A 19,511-nucleotide genomic window follows, 5' to 3' on the forward strand; every position below is an offset into this window, starting at 1 on the left:
AACCTTTGGTTAATTTGATTTAAAAATAGACAAAATAACAAATTACCAGTATCAAAAATGGAAAGGGTGAATTCACCAACAATGAAGAGAATATTAAAGCAATAACCAGGAGTCATTTTGTCCAGCTGTATTACCATTCAATCTGACAATCTAAGTAAAACTGATGAATATTTACAAAAACAATATATAAATTACTCAGATTAAAAGAAGAGGAAATAAGATACTTTAATATAATTTTACATAAATAAATTGAACAAACCATCAATGAATTTCCAAGGAAAATATCCTCAGAGTCAGATGAATTTACAAATGAATTCTACCAAACATTTAAAGAACAATTAATTCCAAATCTATATAAACCCTTTGGAAGAAATATGGAAAGAAGGAATCCTCCAAAATTCTTCTTATAATGGACATATTTTTCTGTGACTTAAACTAGGAAGAGCAAAAACAGAAAGCGACAATTAGAGACCAATTTCTGTAAAGAATATTGATCCCAAAATATTAGCAAAAAAATTTATCACCAGGACTACACTATGACCATGTGGGATTTATCCCTGGAATGTAGGGCTAGTTCAATATTAGGAAAACTATCATCATAATTAACCAATTAATAACAAAAATAAGATAGATTACATGAGTATCTCAATAGATGCATAAAAAGTCTTTAACAAAATGGAGCACCCATCTATTTTAAAAACCAATAGAGAGCTTAGGAATAAATGGGTTTTTTTCTTAAAATGATAAACTATCTAAGACTATCTGCAGCACAATATGCAAAGGTGATGAGTTAGAAGCATTCCAAATAAGATCAGGGGTGAAACATAATTATTATGCAATATTGTACTAGAAATGTTACCTCTAGTATTAAGAAAAGAAACAGAAATTGAAGGCATTAGACTAAGAAATGAGGAAACAACTGTCACTTTTTCATGCTGATGATTATATATTTCATGATTTCTAGATAATCAACTAAAATGCTTGAAATGATTAACAGTAATAAAGTTGCAGGATATGAAATAAACTCCCTTAAATCATTAGCATTTTATATATTATTTTGAAAAACCCAGCAGCACTAAGTGGAGAAATTGTTTTTAAAATAACTGCAAACAATATAAAATATTTGGGAATCTATGCGAAGATAAATCCAGGAACTCAATGAAAGCTATTACAAAATATAATTCATACGAGTAAAGACATCTCTAAACAACTAGAAAACTATCAATTATTTCATGAGGCCAAGCTAATATGATAAAAATGACAGTTCTACCTAAATTAATCTACTCATTCAATGCAATAGAATACTACCAAAAATTATTTTGTAGAGTTAGAGAAATTAAAAACAAAATTCATCTGGAAGAACAAAATGTCAAGAATATCAAGAGAATTCATTAATAAAATAAAACAACACAAAGTATTGTGATCTAGCCCTACTGGAGCTAAAAACTATATTATAAAGTAACAATCAGTGGCAGCCAGGTGACAGAGTGAATAGACTTCTGACCTTGGACTAAGGAGGAACTGAGTTCCAATCTGACCTCAGATACTTGATATTTCCTAGCTATATAACCTTGGGAAAATAACTTAAACCATTGTCTCACCAAAAGCAAACCAAAACAAAACAAAAACCCAACAAACAAACAAAGTACAAAGCCTCAATCAAAACTAACTGGTACTAGCTAAAAATGTATAGATATGGATCAGTGGAATAGGTTAAGTGAAAAGACACAGTAGTAAATATAGTGATCTATTACTTGATAAATCCAAGGACTCCAACTTCTGGAATGAGAACTTATAATATGACAAAAACTACTGGAAATACTGGAAAATAGTATGACAGAAACTACATGTAGACCAATGTAGACTCAACATTTGCCTTATATTGATAAGGGTCAAAATCAGTACATGATTTGGACATTAAAGATGATACCATAAGCCAATTAGGAGAGCAAGGAATAGTTTACTTATTGATATATGGAAAGGGGAAGAATTTGTTACCAAACAAGAGATAGAAAAGATTATGCAATTAAATTAAAAAGGCTTTGCATAAATCAAAATTGAAACCAAGGAAGCTGAGAAAAGACTTTTTTGTTTTATTTTGGCTTTTATTGCAAGGCAATGAAGTAAAGTGACTTGCCCAAAGTCACAAAGCTAAGTAATTATTAGTTTGACATCAAATTTGAACTCAGGTCTTCCTGACTCCAGAGCCAGTGCTCTATCCACTGCACTACCTACCTGCACCTGAGAAACAACTTTTACAGGTAGTGTTTCTGACAAAGGGCTCATTTCTCAAATATATAGAGTACTGAATCAAATTTATGTGAACAGCAGGCAAACCTCAATTAATAAATGGATGTGAAAAGGCAGTTTTCAGATGAAGATATTAATGCTATCTTTAATCATAAAAATGTTCTAAACAACTATTGATTAAAGAAATGCAAATTAAAATAAAAAACACCTTACATATATAAAATTGTCTAATATGACAGAAAATGATAAATTTTGTAATGATGTAGGAAAATTGGAACATTAATGCACTGCTGGTGGGTTTGTGAACTGATCCAACTATAATGGGCTCTGAGTAGCCTAAGAACCAGCAATATCACTTCTAGCTTTGAATTCCAAAGAGATCATAAAAAAGGCAAAGGAACTACATGTACAAAAAGTATTTATAGCAGTACTTTTATAGTGACAAGGAATGGAAGTTGAGGGGATGCCCATCAGCTGGAGAATGAATGAACAAATTATGGTATATGAGTGCAATGGAAAACTATTTTTCTATAAGAGCTCATTAGAGACAGGATTCAGAAATCCTGGAAATTTTTACATGAATTGATGCTGAGTAAAGTGAGATGAACCAGGAGAATATTATAAATAGTAATAATAGCATTATTTGATGACCAACTATGATAAACTTAGCTCTTCTCAGCAATACAGTGACCAAAGACAATTCTGAAAGACTTGTGAAGGAAAATCCCATTCACATCCAGAGAAGGAACTATGGAATGTCAATATAGATCAAAACATACTATTTTTCTTTTTTAATTTGTTTCTTATTTTGTCTCTTTCTTGTGATTTTTTTCTCCTTTTGTTCTGATTCTTCTTTTACAACATGACTTATTTGGAAATTCATTTGAAATAATTACACATGTGTAACTTTTATTGAATTCCTTGCTTTCTTGGAAGGGGCAAGGAAGGAAGGGAGATAGAAAAATTTGAAACTCAAAATATTAAAAAAATGAATGTTGAAATCTATCATTTTGTGTAATTGAAAAGATACTCTCAAGCCAAAAAAAAAAAAACAGAAGCAAAAAGCAAAAAAGGAAAAGAATGTAGAAATAGAGAAATGATGGGATGAGTAAATGAAGTGACTATATGTACAACATATGTCTTTGGGACAAAGCATGAACCTGGCTGCAATGGCAAAGTATATTATAAAATCTTAAAATCCTAAAATTTAGAATAAAGCAAACAAGCAAAGAGTTTCAAAATTCACTACTTGTGCACCCACTTATGTGAAGATTAAGAAACGATTTCCCTCCTCCACTTCACTAAACTATTTTTTTCTCCCTGTACATCTTGGCTCTCTTCATTTACTCCATTAAATTAGATTTTCATATTTAATGATTTCCATGGTTTCAAAATGGTATTCATTTAAAAACAGAGGAAAAAGAAAAGTGAAAGAATCTAACTCTGAGCTAATTTTTACAAACTAAAGACCAACCATTTGCTCCAAGCATGTCATCCCTCTAAGCACCAAATTATACCACTTTACATTCACAAGCCACCAATCAGACCCTGTAGACTTTCTTGCATGAGAGGAATTCCAAATTCTTTTTTTGTTCTTGCAATTTTAGGCACTGACTTTGGAAATAATTCCTTCTCAATGTTGCAAAAAATACCTTGGTCCCAACTCAAATGGAAACTCTGCTTTAATTATCTAGTCTTTTCCACAAATTATGATTAGTAACTGAAAACTCAAAATAATATTATGTACCCTTGTGGAAACTTCAGAATTAGCAATTTACCTTTAAAACTGGTCTCCTGGTGTAGATCCTGTGCCCTTTTACCTTCCCCTAAAGGAATCAAAGTCTTAAAAGACAAAATTAAATGTTATTTTTCTTTTTTTTTTAATTACCTGGTTTTTGTTTTCTCTCACTCCCTTTACAACCCACTATGGAAGGAAGGAAGGAAGGAAGGAAGGAAGGAAGGAAGGAAGGAAGGAAGGAAGGAAGGAAGGAAGGAAGGAAGGAAGGAAGAGAGGGAGGGAGGGAGGGAGGGAGGGAGGAAGGAGAAGAGAATAGAGGGAGGGAGGAAGATGGAAGGAAAAGAAGGAGGAAGGAAGAGAGGGAGAGAGGGAGAAAGGGGGAAAAGGAAGGAAGAAAGATAGGAGAGATGTAAAGAGGGAAGAAAATTATTTTAAAAGGAAACAAATATGCTTGGGCAAGCAAAACAATTTCTTGCAACAGGTTCAGCTTCAGAATTTTCATGGCTTGACCTGAATATAGAGAAATCTTCATAACTGGGGGTAAGGTTATGGAAAAGAAAAGGAGGTAGCTATTAAAGTACAAAGGATTTCAGGGGTTGAAAGTTTGAAGAAGACAAGGGAATAGATTCTAAGATATAATTTTAATCTTACTATCCTAGTGGAGTAAACAGGTAGCCATTTGCAGAGTGAAATAAAGATGGAAAGGAAATTCAATTTCTTTTAAAAGCTTCTCAGAGTATTATTCTAAATATCATCCTCCCCCCTTCACAATAAACATCAAAAGAATGTGAAATTCATGATAGTAGAACTTGAAAACTTGCCTAAATATAATGGACTCTGAGTATCCTTATATTATAGTCATAATTCAACCCCTTCACCACTTGAAGTTTATAGACCTCATTCAATTTCAGTGACTTGAGAAAACAAAGGGCATCTTAGTGCTGGGCCATTAGCAAGGACAAGATTTATGGTAAAATGTGCATTTATCCCAGACACCACAGGAAAAAAAAACAGATGAAATGATAAAGTTGGAGAAAATATGATTGAAAAGGAGAAATGAATAATAATTTTTTAAAAAAGAGAAATCTCAGGTAAACTAGCTGGCACAGGGGATGGAGCATTGGCCCTAGAGTCAGGGGGACTTGAGTTCAAATCTAAATTCAGACACTTATATTTGCCTAGCTATGTGACCTTGGGCAAGTCACTTAACCCCATTGCGTTAAATAAATAAAAGAAAAGAAAGGAGTCATCTCAATGGAAATATACTTCCATTTTTGCCTGTTTGGAAAAGAAAAACTAAGACCAAAAAAAAGGAAAAATAACAACAAATCAAAATAAAGGATCCAGGATTAGGCATGATAGTTAAAAGAGGAATAAGGACTAATAAAGGAAAATGGTATCTGTAGAGAAAGAATTGATAAAAAGTAGTATATATGGAATGTTTATAGATATGTATACTTATTTGCCTATAATGGTAGCTATATTTAGAGAAGGGCAATGGGAAGGGGAAAAGTTATATAACTTTATTTTGTAAGTAAAAGAAATAACAAGTTGTACATAATAGTTTTTTATTTAATATACAAAGATCTTTTTTTCTCTATTCTAATATGTTATGGAAATGCTTGTTTTTATTTCTCAATTAAGAGCAAAATAAATAAAATTCAGAAAAAGATAGTTGGGAGAAGATTCAGATTAATATAAGCCAAATGATCCATAGTGACTAAGTGCTTTTTTAAAGAGGAGGAATATGTGTATATAATTCTGTGTGTGCATATTTTTAGAAGAAAACAAAAATTCAAAAGTTATAATGCTAAATATGAATGAATTAAATTTTGTAATAAAATAAAAAATGCAGGAATGAACAAGCAAAAAAAAAAGCCTCAAAATTTGTTGTATATAGACATTTATTTAAATCAGCCAGAATGAAAAAGGGGATAAATCCAAATTATATTATGCTTCAAGCAACTATATAAAACTAGGATTTGCAATTATAATCTTAAATGAAGCAACAAAAATTTGATGATAAAAATTGCTCAAAGATATATTTATCATAGGCAAAAATAAATATTAAATCTATATGCACCAAAAGAGGTGAGGACTAAGAATAATAAAAGTCAAATAAAAAAATAATGATAAAAGGCTTTAATATTATTCTCTCTAAATTAGAAAAATCTAAAAGAAAGATAGACAAAATGTAAAATATAAATTTTAATGAATTGTTGAAAAAATAGATTTAAGAAATTTTGTTGGAATAATTTTTTTTATTTTCAGTTCTAAATTCTCTCCTCCCCACCACCCATTGAAAAGACAAGAAGTATACTAATTATACATGCAGTCAAGCAAAACATATTTCTACATTAGTCATGCTACCAAAAGAGGGGAAAAAAGTGAAAAAATGCTTCAATCTGCACTCAGAATTCAGTTTTCTCTCTAAAGGTGAACAGTATTTTTCAGTTTGAGTCTTTTGTAATTGTCAGTCATTGTACTGATCAGAGTAACTAGTCTTTCACGGTTGAATATCATAATATTGGACTTACTAATACAATGTTCTTCTAGTTTTTGTCACTTCATTTTGTACCAGTTCATAATGTCTTCACATGTTTTTTCCTGAAACCATTCTCTTCATAATTTGTTATTCCATCATAACCATATACCACACCTTGTTCAGTGAAATATTTTTGTCCATAAGATTCTCTTTTCTTTCTCTTTGATATCTTTGTAATGCAGACCTAGTTTTGAGCATAGTCCCAAATTGTTGTCTAAAATGGTTGGATCAGTTCAAAGCTCCACCAATTACGATTACCACTGCCTATTTTGTCAAAACTTACTCTTCTAGTATTTGTCATTTTTATTTTCTATGACAATCTAGTGTGGAAGAGATAACTTGTTTGTTTTTTTTTTTTTGACCCATGAAGAAAATATTTCCTGCATCTTAAATAAAATTGAATAGTTTGTAGTGCTAAGGGGGAAAAAGAGAAGGGAAGAAAATTGACTGTCTCTAACTATTCTCCAGAGTTTCCTACCTTAACTTCCCATCCCTTTAACATCCATAAGAGGTTCAAGGTGTCCAAAGCTGTCTGTGCATAGCTTATTAAGCAAGGTCTTATTTGCTATTGGCTGAAATGTCTGCTTGGGTCCCTACCTTCTAGAACTTTCATTGAAGAGTCTGAGAATTACCACAGTACTAATTTTTTTTAAATGTACATACAGACAGTTGCAAAGACTGTCAGTTCTGCATTTTAAAACCACTCTTAACACACAGGTAGTGCCATTTCAGATAAGAAGGATAAAATACACATACCAAAATATATTTGTTATGTATGTATATATATATGTGTGTGTGTGTGTGTGTGTGTGTGTGTGTGTGTGTACCATTCCCTTGGTATACAAGACCTGCCACCTTGTTTACAGTCAGATATTAGTGAGGCTAGGGTGTCCCATTCATGAACTTAGTGAAAGAAAATCCAAAATTAAGGTAGCAAATGAGTGGCTTTTGCTTATTTACTTCAAAGGGTTAGAGAGCTGCCTAGATATGGAAAATGTCAGGCCATGAAATCAAGGCTGAGTCCTGATTAGCTCAAGCTCCTCCTCAGAGTATTGAAGGAGCTTTGTGTGGACTTTGATTAGTATCCTATGACCTTTTCTTGGGGGAGATGGGAACAGTTTCTGTACAGTCCAGTGGCTACTAACTTTAGCCTGATTGGTGCGTGGCTGCAATGGAACAAAAAGAGCATATATTCTACATTTTTTCCCTCATCCAAAATCCAAATAGCCAGGGTGTAAAAGAAGAAAAGTATTAAGTAAGTAGGCTGAAAGGAAAGGGGTTATACAGGAAAAAAAACTTTACACCAGCTTTTTGGTCTCAAAGAGATTTTTGAGGTGCCGATCTGCCAGATGCCAGTGAGGATGAGGATGACAGTCTGAGCAATGGGCCCCCACAACACTCTCTGGTTGGTACTCCCACTGGTCATCCAAAAGCGTTCCTCAATGATACTACAACTAGTTCTGTTCCTTTTGGATCTATTCCACCTGATCAAGCACCTGGCAAGCACCTGAGTTGTAATTCTGTGAATTTATCTTTGGCAGCAATTTCAGTGTAGTTGTTGGTATGCTCACTCACATCTCTATATCCATCCAGGTATACCCTTACTTTGCTACGGGCAAAGATGGTCCTTCTAGTAGAATTGGAGGGCGTGCAGATATGGTAGTCATCTGTGGTATGGGAAGTAAAGGTGAAGCGTCCTTCTGAACCATAATACCATGATAATACCACCTTACCATCTGTATACTTCACTTCGACATGCATCCCCAGCTCTGGGGTGGAAGGTAGGAAGGTCTCTGTCTGCTTGTCCCATAGCTGCGTACGGTAATTCCCAATAACCATGGTCTCGTCGGGGATTTACTCAATGAAACGGCGTTTCTCTGTCTCTGATATGAAAATAAAGCACCTGCATTGAAGCAAAGGCCAGCCAGAACAGGAGTAGCAACGCTGGGTGCCACATCACAGCCTTCAGTAGCTTGGTCCCAACATCTGACGTGCCAGCCCCCAAAGAGATATCTTTGAGTGACTTTAATTTGCATTTCACTCATTACTAGTGATATAAAAGTATTTTTTCTTATGACAATAATTTTGATTTCTTTCTCTGAAAACTGCCTTTTCATATCCTTAGACAATTCATCAATTTGGGGATGGCTACTATTCTTGTTTAGTTCAACATGAACCAACTTTTTTTTAAGGAATGAGAATTTATCAGAGAAGCTTGCTACAGATTATATTCCCAGGCTCCTTCTTTCCTTCTAATTTTAGATGTATTGAGATTTCTGTGTTAATTTTTAAAATTATGTAATCACAATTATCCATTTTACTTCCCAGGATCTTCTCTGTATCTTCTTTGGTCTTAAAGTCCAAACTCACTTATAAATTTGAGATATATTTGTTCCATGTTCCCTTAATTTGCATATGATATCATTCTTTTGTCTAAACCATGAACCAATTTTTAGATTATACTGTTATACAGTATGATATGTTGTAATATCTATGTCTACTTTCTTAAAAATAATGGGAACTAATAGATGGGAGTAATAAAAATACATATACTTAATGTTAGTAAAAATAATGGCACCAAAAATATTGGATAAAGGAAATATGATCAAAGCCCCCAAACCTAAATATAAAATGATTTCATCTTGAATAACTAATAGATCAAAAAATGTAGAAGTGATAAATTATTAGTTTAAAATGATGATAACGGGGATGCTAGGTGGCGCAGTGGATAGAGCACCAGCCCTGGAGTCAGGAGTACCTGAGTTCAAATCTGAACTCAGACACTTAATAATTACCTAGCTATGTGGCCTTGGGCAAGCCTCTTAACCCCATTGCCTTATTAAAAAAAAAGCAAAAGAAATGATAACAATGAGACAGAAAACCAAAACTCATGAAATTCAGCTAAAGTAGTTCTTAGAGTGGGAATTGTATATCTTGAATCATGTATTAACAAAATAGAAAAAAAGATAAGATCAATGAATAAACTTACAATAAATGAGATTAAAAATAATTTAATTATTATATAACCATACAGGAAAAAAGTTCTTGAAATTCAGAAAGAAAAAGAGAAACAGAAACATAGAGAATGAGGGAGACACCTGATGAACAAAATTAAGAGCCATTTTCTCTGCCAAAACTAAAAAAAAATCAATAATCCATTAACAAACCTGTTCAAGAGAAAAAAAGTAAAGAAAAAAGAAATAAAAATAAAAATAAAGAAATGAACAAAATTAATTAATGATAGTATAACTGAAATAAAATTATCATAAACTTGATTTAAAAGATATGCTAAGAATATTGATGGGCATATTTTTAAAAGTTCATTGTGTTCTAGAAAAAAAAGTTGAAATCAAGACATTGACATTTAGATAGCAAATTTTTCTTTCTTCAATATCAATCTAATCCACTTTTTCTCCTCAAGAGGTTTGTATTTCCTCCTTAAAATAGGTCATTTAAAATCCCAGACTACTAGGAAGGGTGGTAATAAGGATGAATTCGTGGTCATGCTTTAATTCCTTAAGCGCGGTTATTTTACACGTATCAGGGCAAATATTCTTTGGCACAGTCCAATCTTTCTGACAATAAAACTTGAAAAGACCTCTGGCAGTCTCATTCTATAACACTGCTTTGGGAAGACAGAGTTTATTTGTGACTTAGAAAAATAATAGTAGCTTCTATTTATGTAGTATTTTATCATTTGAGCTTCACAGTCTTCACTTCATAAAAGGATGTATAAATATTATCTTTTATTTCTTCCATGATGGAACTTAGACTCAGGTTCAGCTACTTTCTAAAATTTTGAAGTGACAGAATTATGTAATGAGCAAGGTCATCTGGTTCTAAGTACAACATTCTTCCCTGTACTTTGAGCAAACCCCAAATAATTCAGTCAATGTGATTATTCTAAGTGTTTCTTTCATTTGCAAAGAACTTGAAGTAAGTACTTAATAAATGCTTTTTCATTCAACCATTTTTCATGGAGCAAAAAATTTCATTAGGGATTCTGTCCTATTACTCCCTAAAACATGTTAGCAATGTTTTAGTGAAGAGCCAGGAAAAATTATAAAAAGATGTGTGTGTGTGTATGTATGTATATAAGTATACCATATATATGTATTATGTCATAAACCCTTTGATGAGGAGTATAACTATATATGCACATATGTATTTGTGTGTATCTATAGAAAGAAAAAGAGAGATAGCGAGAAAGAGATAGTGATTTATTTCATTTTGCTAATTTTTAGACAAATTAATAGGATTGGGAAAAAAGAACTAGTAATTGGACTCTTCAAGTTTCTACATGTGGTCTAGAAACTGAAGTCAAGTTTCTGAAGAGCTGCTATAATAAGGTTACACAGTTATCCTTCTACAAAAGAGTTTTCTATACTCCAACTAACTAGTACTCTCTCCTATAAGACCATTTTCCATATACTATCATATATATATATATATATACATATATGTATATATATATATATATATATATATATATATATATATACCTACTTACTTACATATTATCACCCTCCTTTGAAAATAAGTTCCTTGAAGACATAGACTTTCCTTTTTTCATTCTAACCCTGGTGCTTAGCACAGTGCCTTTCATATAGCAAGATGCTAATATATATTTCCTGATTGATAAATTAGCTTGGAAATCAGTTCTGACCCTGATGTATTGCAGATTATCAATTGGATGAGGCCAGAAAAATGGCATGGCTTAGAGAATAATATTGTCAAATAGGACAGTAACTAGAGTGTTGAGGCTTCTGAGATTTTACTAAGTGAGAAATAGTAACTGGAGAATGCAAAGCCTGTGTGCCTCCAAGGCTGGTGATTCATTGTTTGTAACACATAGTGTGCTTGTATATTAATGAGATGAATCAACATCTGGGTTTAGAGTCATTCACTTATTTTGGCTAAAAAAAAATCACATATATATGTTTAAAGGACAGTCTCAACATACTGATAACCCCCATGCCCTAGACTATTTGAAAAGTAAGAATTATCCAAGGTACCAAGGTATCATTCTTGTGTATAACCTCAGGAATATGGTACAACTTCTCTTCCAACCCATCCTTATTTCATATCTTATACCCCAGATAAAATTATCAGCTAGTTTGTTGGTGATGGCCCTCAAATCTTATATTCACCTTCCTTTATATGCAATATGGTAAATAAATTTATCAAAAAATATTTACCAAGTAGCTATCATGTACCTGGAATTGTCCTAGGTCCTTATCATACAGAAAGTGAAATCTTAATCTCAAAGATCTTACAAGTGATATATTAGAAAGATTGCTGGTTTGGCTATCAAAAAACTCAGGTTGTCATTTAGCTCTATGCCTAAAGGGCTCTGTATAAATAGAAGGTGCCAGTCAGTCAATCATCAAGCATTTATTAGGCTTCTATTAGGTGGTGAATAATATAATAAGCACCAAGGATAATAAGAAATAGAAAAAATACAGGAAGCTTACAGTCTAACTGGGACATTGATTGGTTTCATGATTTACTCATTATTGCACAATAAGTATATATCAGTGGAGGTATTTGAGTATAAATATTCCTCACTCCAAGGATTGCTACCCATCAATTGCCAAATTTCCACTTCCTTGGGTTCTAATCCAAGATATTAGAAAGCTTTCTTCCATTTCCCACACCATCTCCCATTCCCTAAGTCAAATTTCTATATTTTCACTTTATGATTTTTTTTCTCATTTCAGATTTGATCAGTCTAACCTCAGTCAATTGGGTCAAGGTTTGGTCATATAACAACCGCTATTGCATCGGTAATATTATCAGTATCTCAATAATATTATATTTATGGCATTTAAAAATATCCTCAAAGTGATAGTGCAGATTTAGATAAACACCTTGCAGAGATATAGCAAAAGTTAAGAATGGAATTACTGAAATGAAACATCTGGGGAATTAATACAACTACTCAAGAACTTCTTCACTAGGTGGACCAGGTTCACATCAGGCATGCCTCCTAGAATCCCCAGGCAATAAAATCATGAGCAAGTCAAGACCTGAAGGCATTTGTCAGTTTGTCACCACTTAAAATGTCCTTGCTGAGTCAAAGTTGGTCACATAATTATCTAGCAACAACTGTTTACATTCCTTCTTGATTCATAAATATCACCTTTACTAAACCTCTCACCAACAAGAATAGTGCAATGCAGCACACCTATGCCTGGTTCTGTTGTTTTCTCTAAACATTTATTTCATTTAGGTAGCTGCTACAGTTTCAACCACTAATGCTAGACATGGTACTATTACCATGATCTTCTGTAAGGTAGTTCACCTTTTTTAGGTTTTAGTTCCTTCAACTAGGAAATAGGGATAACTTTATTTGCATTATCTATATGACACTGCATAATTCAAAAGAAATATCTCTGAAGTGCATTGTCAACTTTAGGACCTCATATCAATGCCAAATTTTAGTGTTACTGTTTCAATAAACAAAGAAGAGGAAATTAATTTTAGTCAGAAGTTTTAGTAGAAGAATGGAATTTATTTTTAACAAAATTGAAATTAAAGAAAAACAAGAAGGTGCAAACCATCTCCAATGAATTAATCATAGAATTATCATCAGAAGGTTCCAGAGTACATCTAGTTTAGCTGTGTTCCAGTTTTAGGGCACAAGAATTAGAATCCCAAGAATGTTAAATGATTTTTGACAATGTTCAAACAGGCACTAATAACCTGAATTGGATTCAAACTCAAGTTTTGTGAAAGAAAATTTATTGTTCTTTCCAATATACTATGCTTTCTTGAAATATAAACTGATAAATAAGGACCAGATAAATGATGGAAGAATGGAAGATAGTTATTTCACATGACATTTTCAAGAATGAGAAAGTTCCTACAAATGAAGCCATTCTACATGTAATGCTTTGAGCCCTGAGAAGGCTTCCTTTTTTAATTTTAATTTTATTTTACTTAAGGCAATAAAGTTGAGTGACTTGCCCAAGGTCACACAGCTAGGCAATTATTAAGTATCTGATTCCAATTTTGAATTCAGGTCCTCCTGACTCCAGGGCCAGTGCACTGTCGACTATGCCACCTAGCTGCCCCAGAAGACTTCTTATCAAAAATACTGTTCCCTCTGCTGAAATTTCACCACTGAGTTTAGTTCTTCTGGATTAAGTATGTCAGATAAAGTTCATAAATATTTATCATCATCTGGTATATGCAAAGAATGTATTTGGTACTAAAAATTCAAAGACAAAAGTGGAAAAAAAACCTGTTTCTTCAAGAAAGAGAGGTTTACATTTTTCTAGAGGCTAAGCTTTATTCTCTCAGGGTTTTTTTTTCTAAAAAGGCAAATACTTATTGAGTGATAGTACACGGGATTATTAATCATATTGCTGGGAGTCAATTTATCAGGCATCTTTCTCCAGGAAAGAAGATATATATATATATGAAGTGAGCTGGAAGGCATAAAGAGGGCTCAAAACTCAGACATGGCCCAGATCTCCATTTTCTCTTAGAGACCTGTATATGCGTGAAAATTTGTATATCTTGTTAGATCAGTTGAACTAATGAGGTCATGATCACAAGTTCCATCCTCAAGTGTACCAATTAGTTTTATTTTGTTCAATGCCCATAGGCTGCATTTTTAATCATCTTCCTCCCAGGAAGATATTGCAATCCTAAGTGGCCTAGACATTTTTGCAAATCTTCTTTAGACTCCAAGGGAAAACCAAGTGAAAAAACTTCTGTTAATAGTAATACCTTGGGGTGGCTAAGTGGTGCAGTGGATAAAGCACCAGCCCTGGAGTCAGGAGTACCTGGGTTCAAATCCGGTCTCAGACACTTCATAACTACCTAGCTGTGTGGCCTTGGGCAAGCCACTTAACCCCATTTGCCTTGCAAAAAAAACCTAGAAAAAAAAGTAATACCTACTAATAGAAAAACAATGCAATTTTGATGATCTCCTAATAGTATCATAAGTTCTATTGAAATTAGTATGGCATACTTCATGTGAAAATATAACTTTGACTTAACATACTGCCATTGCCATTAATTTGCAGGACATCACATTTTTGAAAATGATAAAAATGCTTCAGGAAAAAATGAAATGTAGCAAAATAAAGGAAACATTTTATTATCAAAATAAGTAGTTTCAGAATTCAGATCTCAAGCAGTATTAAAACATGGTAATGTAAAATGATGTACTGCATATGCTACTTGAAGTCTCTCAGAGATCTGAGACTAACTTTTCCTTCAGAAAACGGTATTTTCTAAATGCTCCCTCTCATAGTCTTGTATCTTTTCCCTAGATTTCTAGGGCTATCCCTTAAAGTACTTTCCCTAAACAACCTTTTATAAAAGAACTCTCTCTTTCTAGAACCAACATATGAGTTAGTTGCATTACCCTATAAAAATAAAAATTGAAAATTCTTGGCATTTGAAAAGGATGTTATCTCAGAACCTAACAAAATTCATGTTAAAATATAAGTCAATCATTCAACAACATTTTTTAGGAATCTGCCACTTATGATCATAGAAGAAGGTAACAAATGAAGGGGAAGAAGAGAAGAGAAAAGAAGGAAGCAAAGAAGAAGGAAAAGGAAGATGAACTACATGATGAGGTGCCCAAAGTAACATTTTTTCACCATTCTAAATTTTTCTCAGTCCTTATATATTAAGCAAAAATTCATCATCATTTATGGTTAATTTTGTTTTGGATGAAGAATGTCAAATGTTTAACTGTGATATAGAATTGGATAGTGCATAGAACTGATTCATCAGCACATTTTTTCAGTAGACTCTCAATAGATATGAATTGGTGGCAGTTAGAAGTAGGAGAACAAAAGCAAGATGCAACCTATCCCAACAAAGAATTGAAAGGAATCTATCCTAAATGGAATAATCAAAGTAAACTTGATCACAGAAAAGGAATGTAGATTTAGAGCTGGAACCCTGGAAATGATTTGGATCAACCTCTTGGTTTTCCTGTTGAAGAAAATGAAGTTTGGAAAAGAAAAGTGATTTGACTATGGCTATAAAATTACTAAGGGACTAGAGAAGCATCCAGGCCACATGACTCCAAGTCCAGCATAGATAATGCAATATATATTTTGATCTTAGCTTAAGAGAGATAGCTTGAAAGTTCAATTGATATCCATGCAATATCAAGTGACCCAGAGAAAGAACAAGTGAATGGGGTAGAATCCTTTGGAGGAGTCATTCAAAAGTTAAATAGATTTAAATGTGAAATAGTTGAGAATTTAGGGTATCAGAGTGTGGTAGCCATAAGTGTGAGATGAAGTTCCATGTTTGACTAGTAGATTAAACAAACCTCCATCACTAAACAAAAATTTTATGAAGTATATTTACCAACTGACTTCCCAAGTAGGAAAAACAGGTGAGATTATTGGAAGATCACTTAGTTGAATGCAATGAATGAACATAATGAAACAGATAAATGATAGATTATTCAATAAACAAATAGATGAATTCTCAGTATTATTATTTTCCCCAGTGTTGTATGTGTGTCTATTGCCTTTCCTTTCCTATCCCATTAGCTAAAGATACAGAAATTTTTTTGACCTGCTTTTTTTTTTTCTAAGAACTTAATGATCCCTGCTTAGAAAGTCTGCTGGCATCTAAATCTAGGTCTATATCCAGAAGAAATTATTTAAAATGGGAAAAGTTCCACAAGGTTCAAAATATTCATAGCAACTCTTTTTGTAGTGGCAAAGAATTGGAAATTGATGGGATGCCAGTAAATTGGAGAGTGGCTAAACAAGTTATGCTATATGAATATAATGGAATATTTTTGTTCTATAAGAAACCATTAATGATCAGACTCTAACTCTAGAGAAGCATGGAATGTTTTATAGGATCTGCTGCTGAGTGAAGGAAGTAGAACCCAGAGAACAATGTACACATTAACAACAATATTGTTAGATGAACAACCTTGATGGAAGCAGCTCCTCTCAGCATTTTAGAGAGCTAGGACAACTAAATTAGACAGTGTTTGGGCAGTGCTATCCCCATCAGAGGAAGAAAATCAAAACAAAACAATAAAAAAATAACCCTTCAGAATCTTATGAACACTTTATATAAAATTTGTTTCATGTATCACTTCCGAGTAGTCTTAATTCCTCATACCAAAAACGACTAATCTTTAAGCATGCTTATCAAAAATATGTGTGTACATTGCTAACCTGACTTCACCCCTGAGGGGAGGAGGGTGGGAAAGGAGGATGGAAGTAAATTTTGTAAATTGAAAATATGCATGTGCAAATGGATAAAAATAAAGTAAGAAAGAAAAATAAGCATGAATATTGAAAATAATATATATATATATAATTGAAAAAATAAAATACTGTTTAACAAAAAAAAAAAAAAAAGAAAATGCAGTTGATAAGAACAGGTTAAAAACCCTATGCAGTGGATAGGGGAGGAAAAGAAGAATGCTTATGATTGCAATCAGCTATAGAATGTGGGAGGGAATGAGATCAAAAATAAAGGGGTGGTATGGAACTATGCTCAAAAAGCAATAAAACTTTTTTATACTCTTTGACAGAGAAATTCCAATTCTGGTTTTATATCCAGAATAAAGTATAAAAAAATAGGAAAAATCCTATATGTTACAAAATATGCATTGCAGCTCTTTTAGTAGTGGCAAAGAATTGGAAATTGAGGGGATGCCCATTAATTGGGAATGGCTAAACAAGTTATGGTACATGGAATATTATTGCTCTATAAGAAATCATAAATGGTAGAACTCTAGAGAAGCATGGAATGACTTACAGGATCTGATGTTGAGTGAAGAGTGTAGAACCAAGAGAGCACTGTACACATTAACAACAATGGTGAAAGGAATAGCTTTTATTGTAGCTGCCCCTCTCAGCAGTTCAGAGAGCTAGGATAACTGTATTAGACTGGGTATGGACAATGTTATCCCATTCAGAGGAAGAAAAATAAAACAAAAACTTCAGAATCTGATGAACACTTTAAAACATTATCTCTTATCTGTATCTTTCTCTTAATCCTAATTCCTCATACCAAAAATGACTAATCTGTAAACATTTTAATCAAAAATGTATGTACAATGCTGACCTGACTGTTCTCCGTGAGGGAAGGGGGGGATGGGAGGGTGGAAGGAAATTTTGTAACTTAAAAATATACATGTGCTTATGGATGAAAATAAATAAATAAATTGTAAAAAAAAAGTAAAGTGCTGGGTTTCAGGGGAAAAATAGGCACTCTTTTTTTCCCCAGTCAATACAAAGGAGAGAGAAAATAGGTGGTGATTATATAATTAAAATCTGTCTTATTTGAACTAGTATTGACTAGTAAAAAAATAGAAACAATTCAGGGTAGTAATTATGTAGCAAATCTACAAAGTACCTTGAATCTGAGGCAACTTTGCTGAGTTTCATACATTTGAGAGTTAATTTCCCAAAGGGCAATATTGCTAAAGTGGCTTTGTCCTCACATACCACCCCATCCCAATTTATCAAACATGATTTGAACATGAAAGGATAATTCTTAAATTCAGAAACTAGATTTTTCAACCATGCCCTTTAGGAATAGTAAAGAACAGAGTTCCAATTTCATTGCTACCTACTTTACTTTATATGTAAAGATGAACACTAACACCCATGGGTGTGCATTTTGATATTTCCCAGAAGCAATGAAAAATATTATTTGTATACCTTTAAGCATTATACAAATGTAACAATAGCAACAGCAACACCACTAACTCACATTTTATAGTGATTACTTTGTACCAGTACCACTGCACTGAGCACTTTATAATTATTACCTCATTTTCTCCTTACAATAGTCCTGGGAAGTAGATGTTATTTTCCTTATCTTATATATATGAGAAAACAGAATAATAATAATAATAATAATAATAATTGTTATTATTATTATTATTATTATAAATATCCTTCTCTATTTGTAAGATGCCAGCCCAGGATAGGGTTTATTACTATGGAGTAAATCCACAAATATATTCACCATTATGTATATATGTGTATAGACTATACACACACATATATATGTTCCATCTACTATAACATATATATATATATATATATGTCCATATATTTTTTAATCCAAGGTTTATCTTGTATTTTTTAATCCAAGGTTTATCTTGTTCAGTTGTGTCCAAATTTTTGTGATCCCATTTGGGTTTTCTTCATACAAATACTGAAGTGGTTTACTATTTCCTTCTCCCAAGTTATTTTATAGGTGAAAAAATGAGACAAACAGGATTAACTGATTTTCCCAGGATCACATAGCTAGAAAGCCTCTGAAATTGGATCTGAACACATGAAGATGAATATTCCTGATTCCAAGTCCAGTGTTCTGTCCATTTTACCATCTAGGTAACTTTTATCTCCTAACTAAGAAAACCAGTTATAAACCACAAAATGAGTAATGTAAGGCAGTGGGAAAATACTAATATTGTTCTGTGTAAGGGGTACCAAGTATGTCCCATGTTGAGCTTTACTTAGAAATCTGTGTGATATAAGGTCACAAATGCCATTAATTATGTAGTTTATAGCTCTCTTGCTATTCATTAAATGTGACCGAATCAAAAAGATGTTAGTACTAGATTGGGAGCTCTAATCTCCATCATTCTCTCTGACCCTGTTACAAAACTCAGCTCTGCATTTTAGTGCTACAAGAACTACTGGTCACACATCCACTGTAATCTAATAGATATTTCCCATATAGAGGTTTATATTCCTAAACATAGTCTGGGATGAAGTGAATATAAATATCTTCCCATTTCATCACTGTTAACTGCAGAGCTTTAGGTGAATGCAGGGTTTGATTACTTACACAAAAATATAGGCAAATTGGCAGGAAGACAGGTTGTGAGGGAGAAATGCCAAGGCAAAAAAATAAGTCACTATTTCTCCATGCCATTACAAAGTGCAAAATATACAGTTTACCACCTGGATCTTTGAGGTAATGACCATTTGTCCCAAAGATACTGGTCCT

The 19,511-nt window shown here is 32.9% G+C and overlaps 1 protein-coding gene and 1 pseudogene across 1 annotated transcript in view; both read right to left on the bottom strand.

Moving 5' to 3' along the window:
- GABRG3 (gamma-aminobutyric acid type A receptor subunit gamma3) overlaps window positions 1–19,511 on the bottom strand; it is an 885,739-nt gene that overhangs the window by 841,029 nt on the left and 25,199 nt on the right. The gene's annotated exons all lie outside the window — the stretch shown is intronic.
- On the bottom strand, window positions 7,832–8,490 carry LOC141520123 (transmembrane emp24 domain-containing protein 4 pseudogene; annotated as a pseudogene).

The sequence above is a fragment of the Macrotis lagotis genome, chromosome 1 (assembly GCF_037893015.1).
Source record: "Macrotis lagotis isolate mMagLag1 chromosome 1, bilby.v1.9.chrom.fasta, whole genome shotgun sequence".
NCBI lineage: Eukaryota > Metazoa > Chordata > Mammalia > Peramelemorphia > Peramelidae > Macrotis > Macrotis lagotis.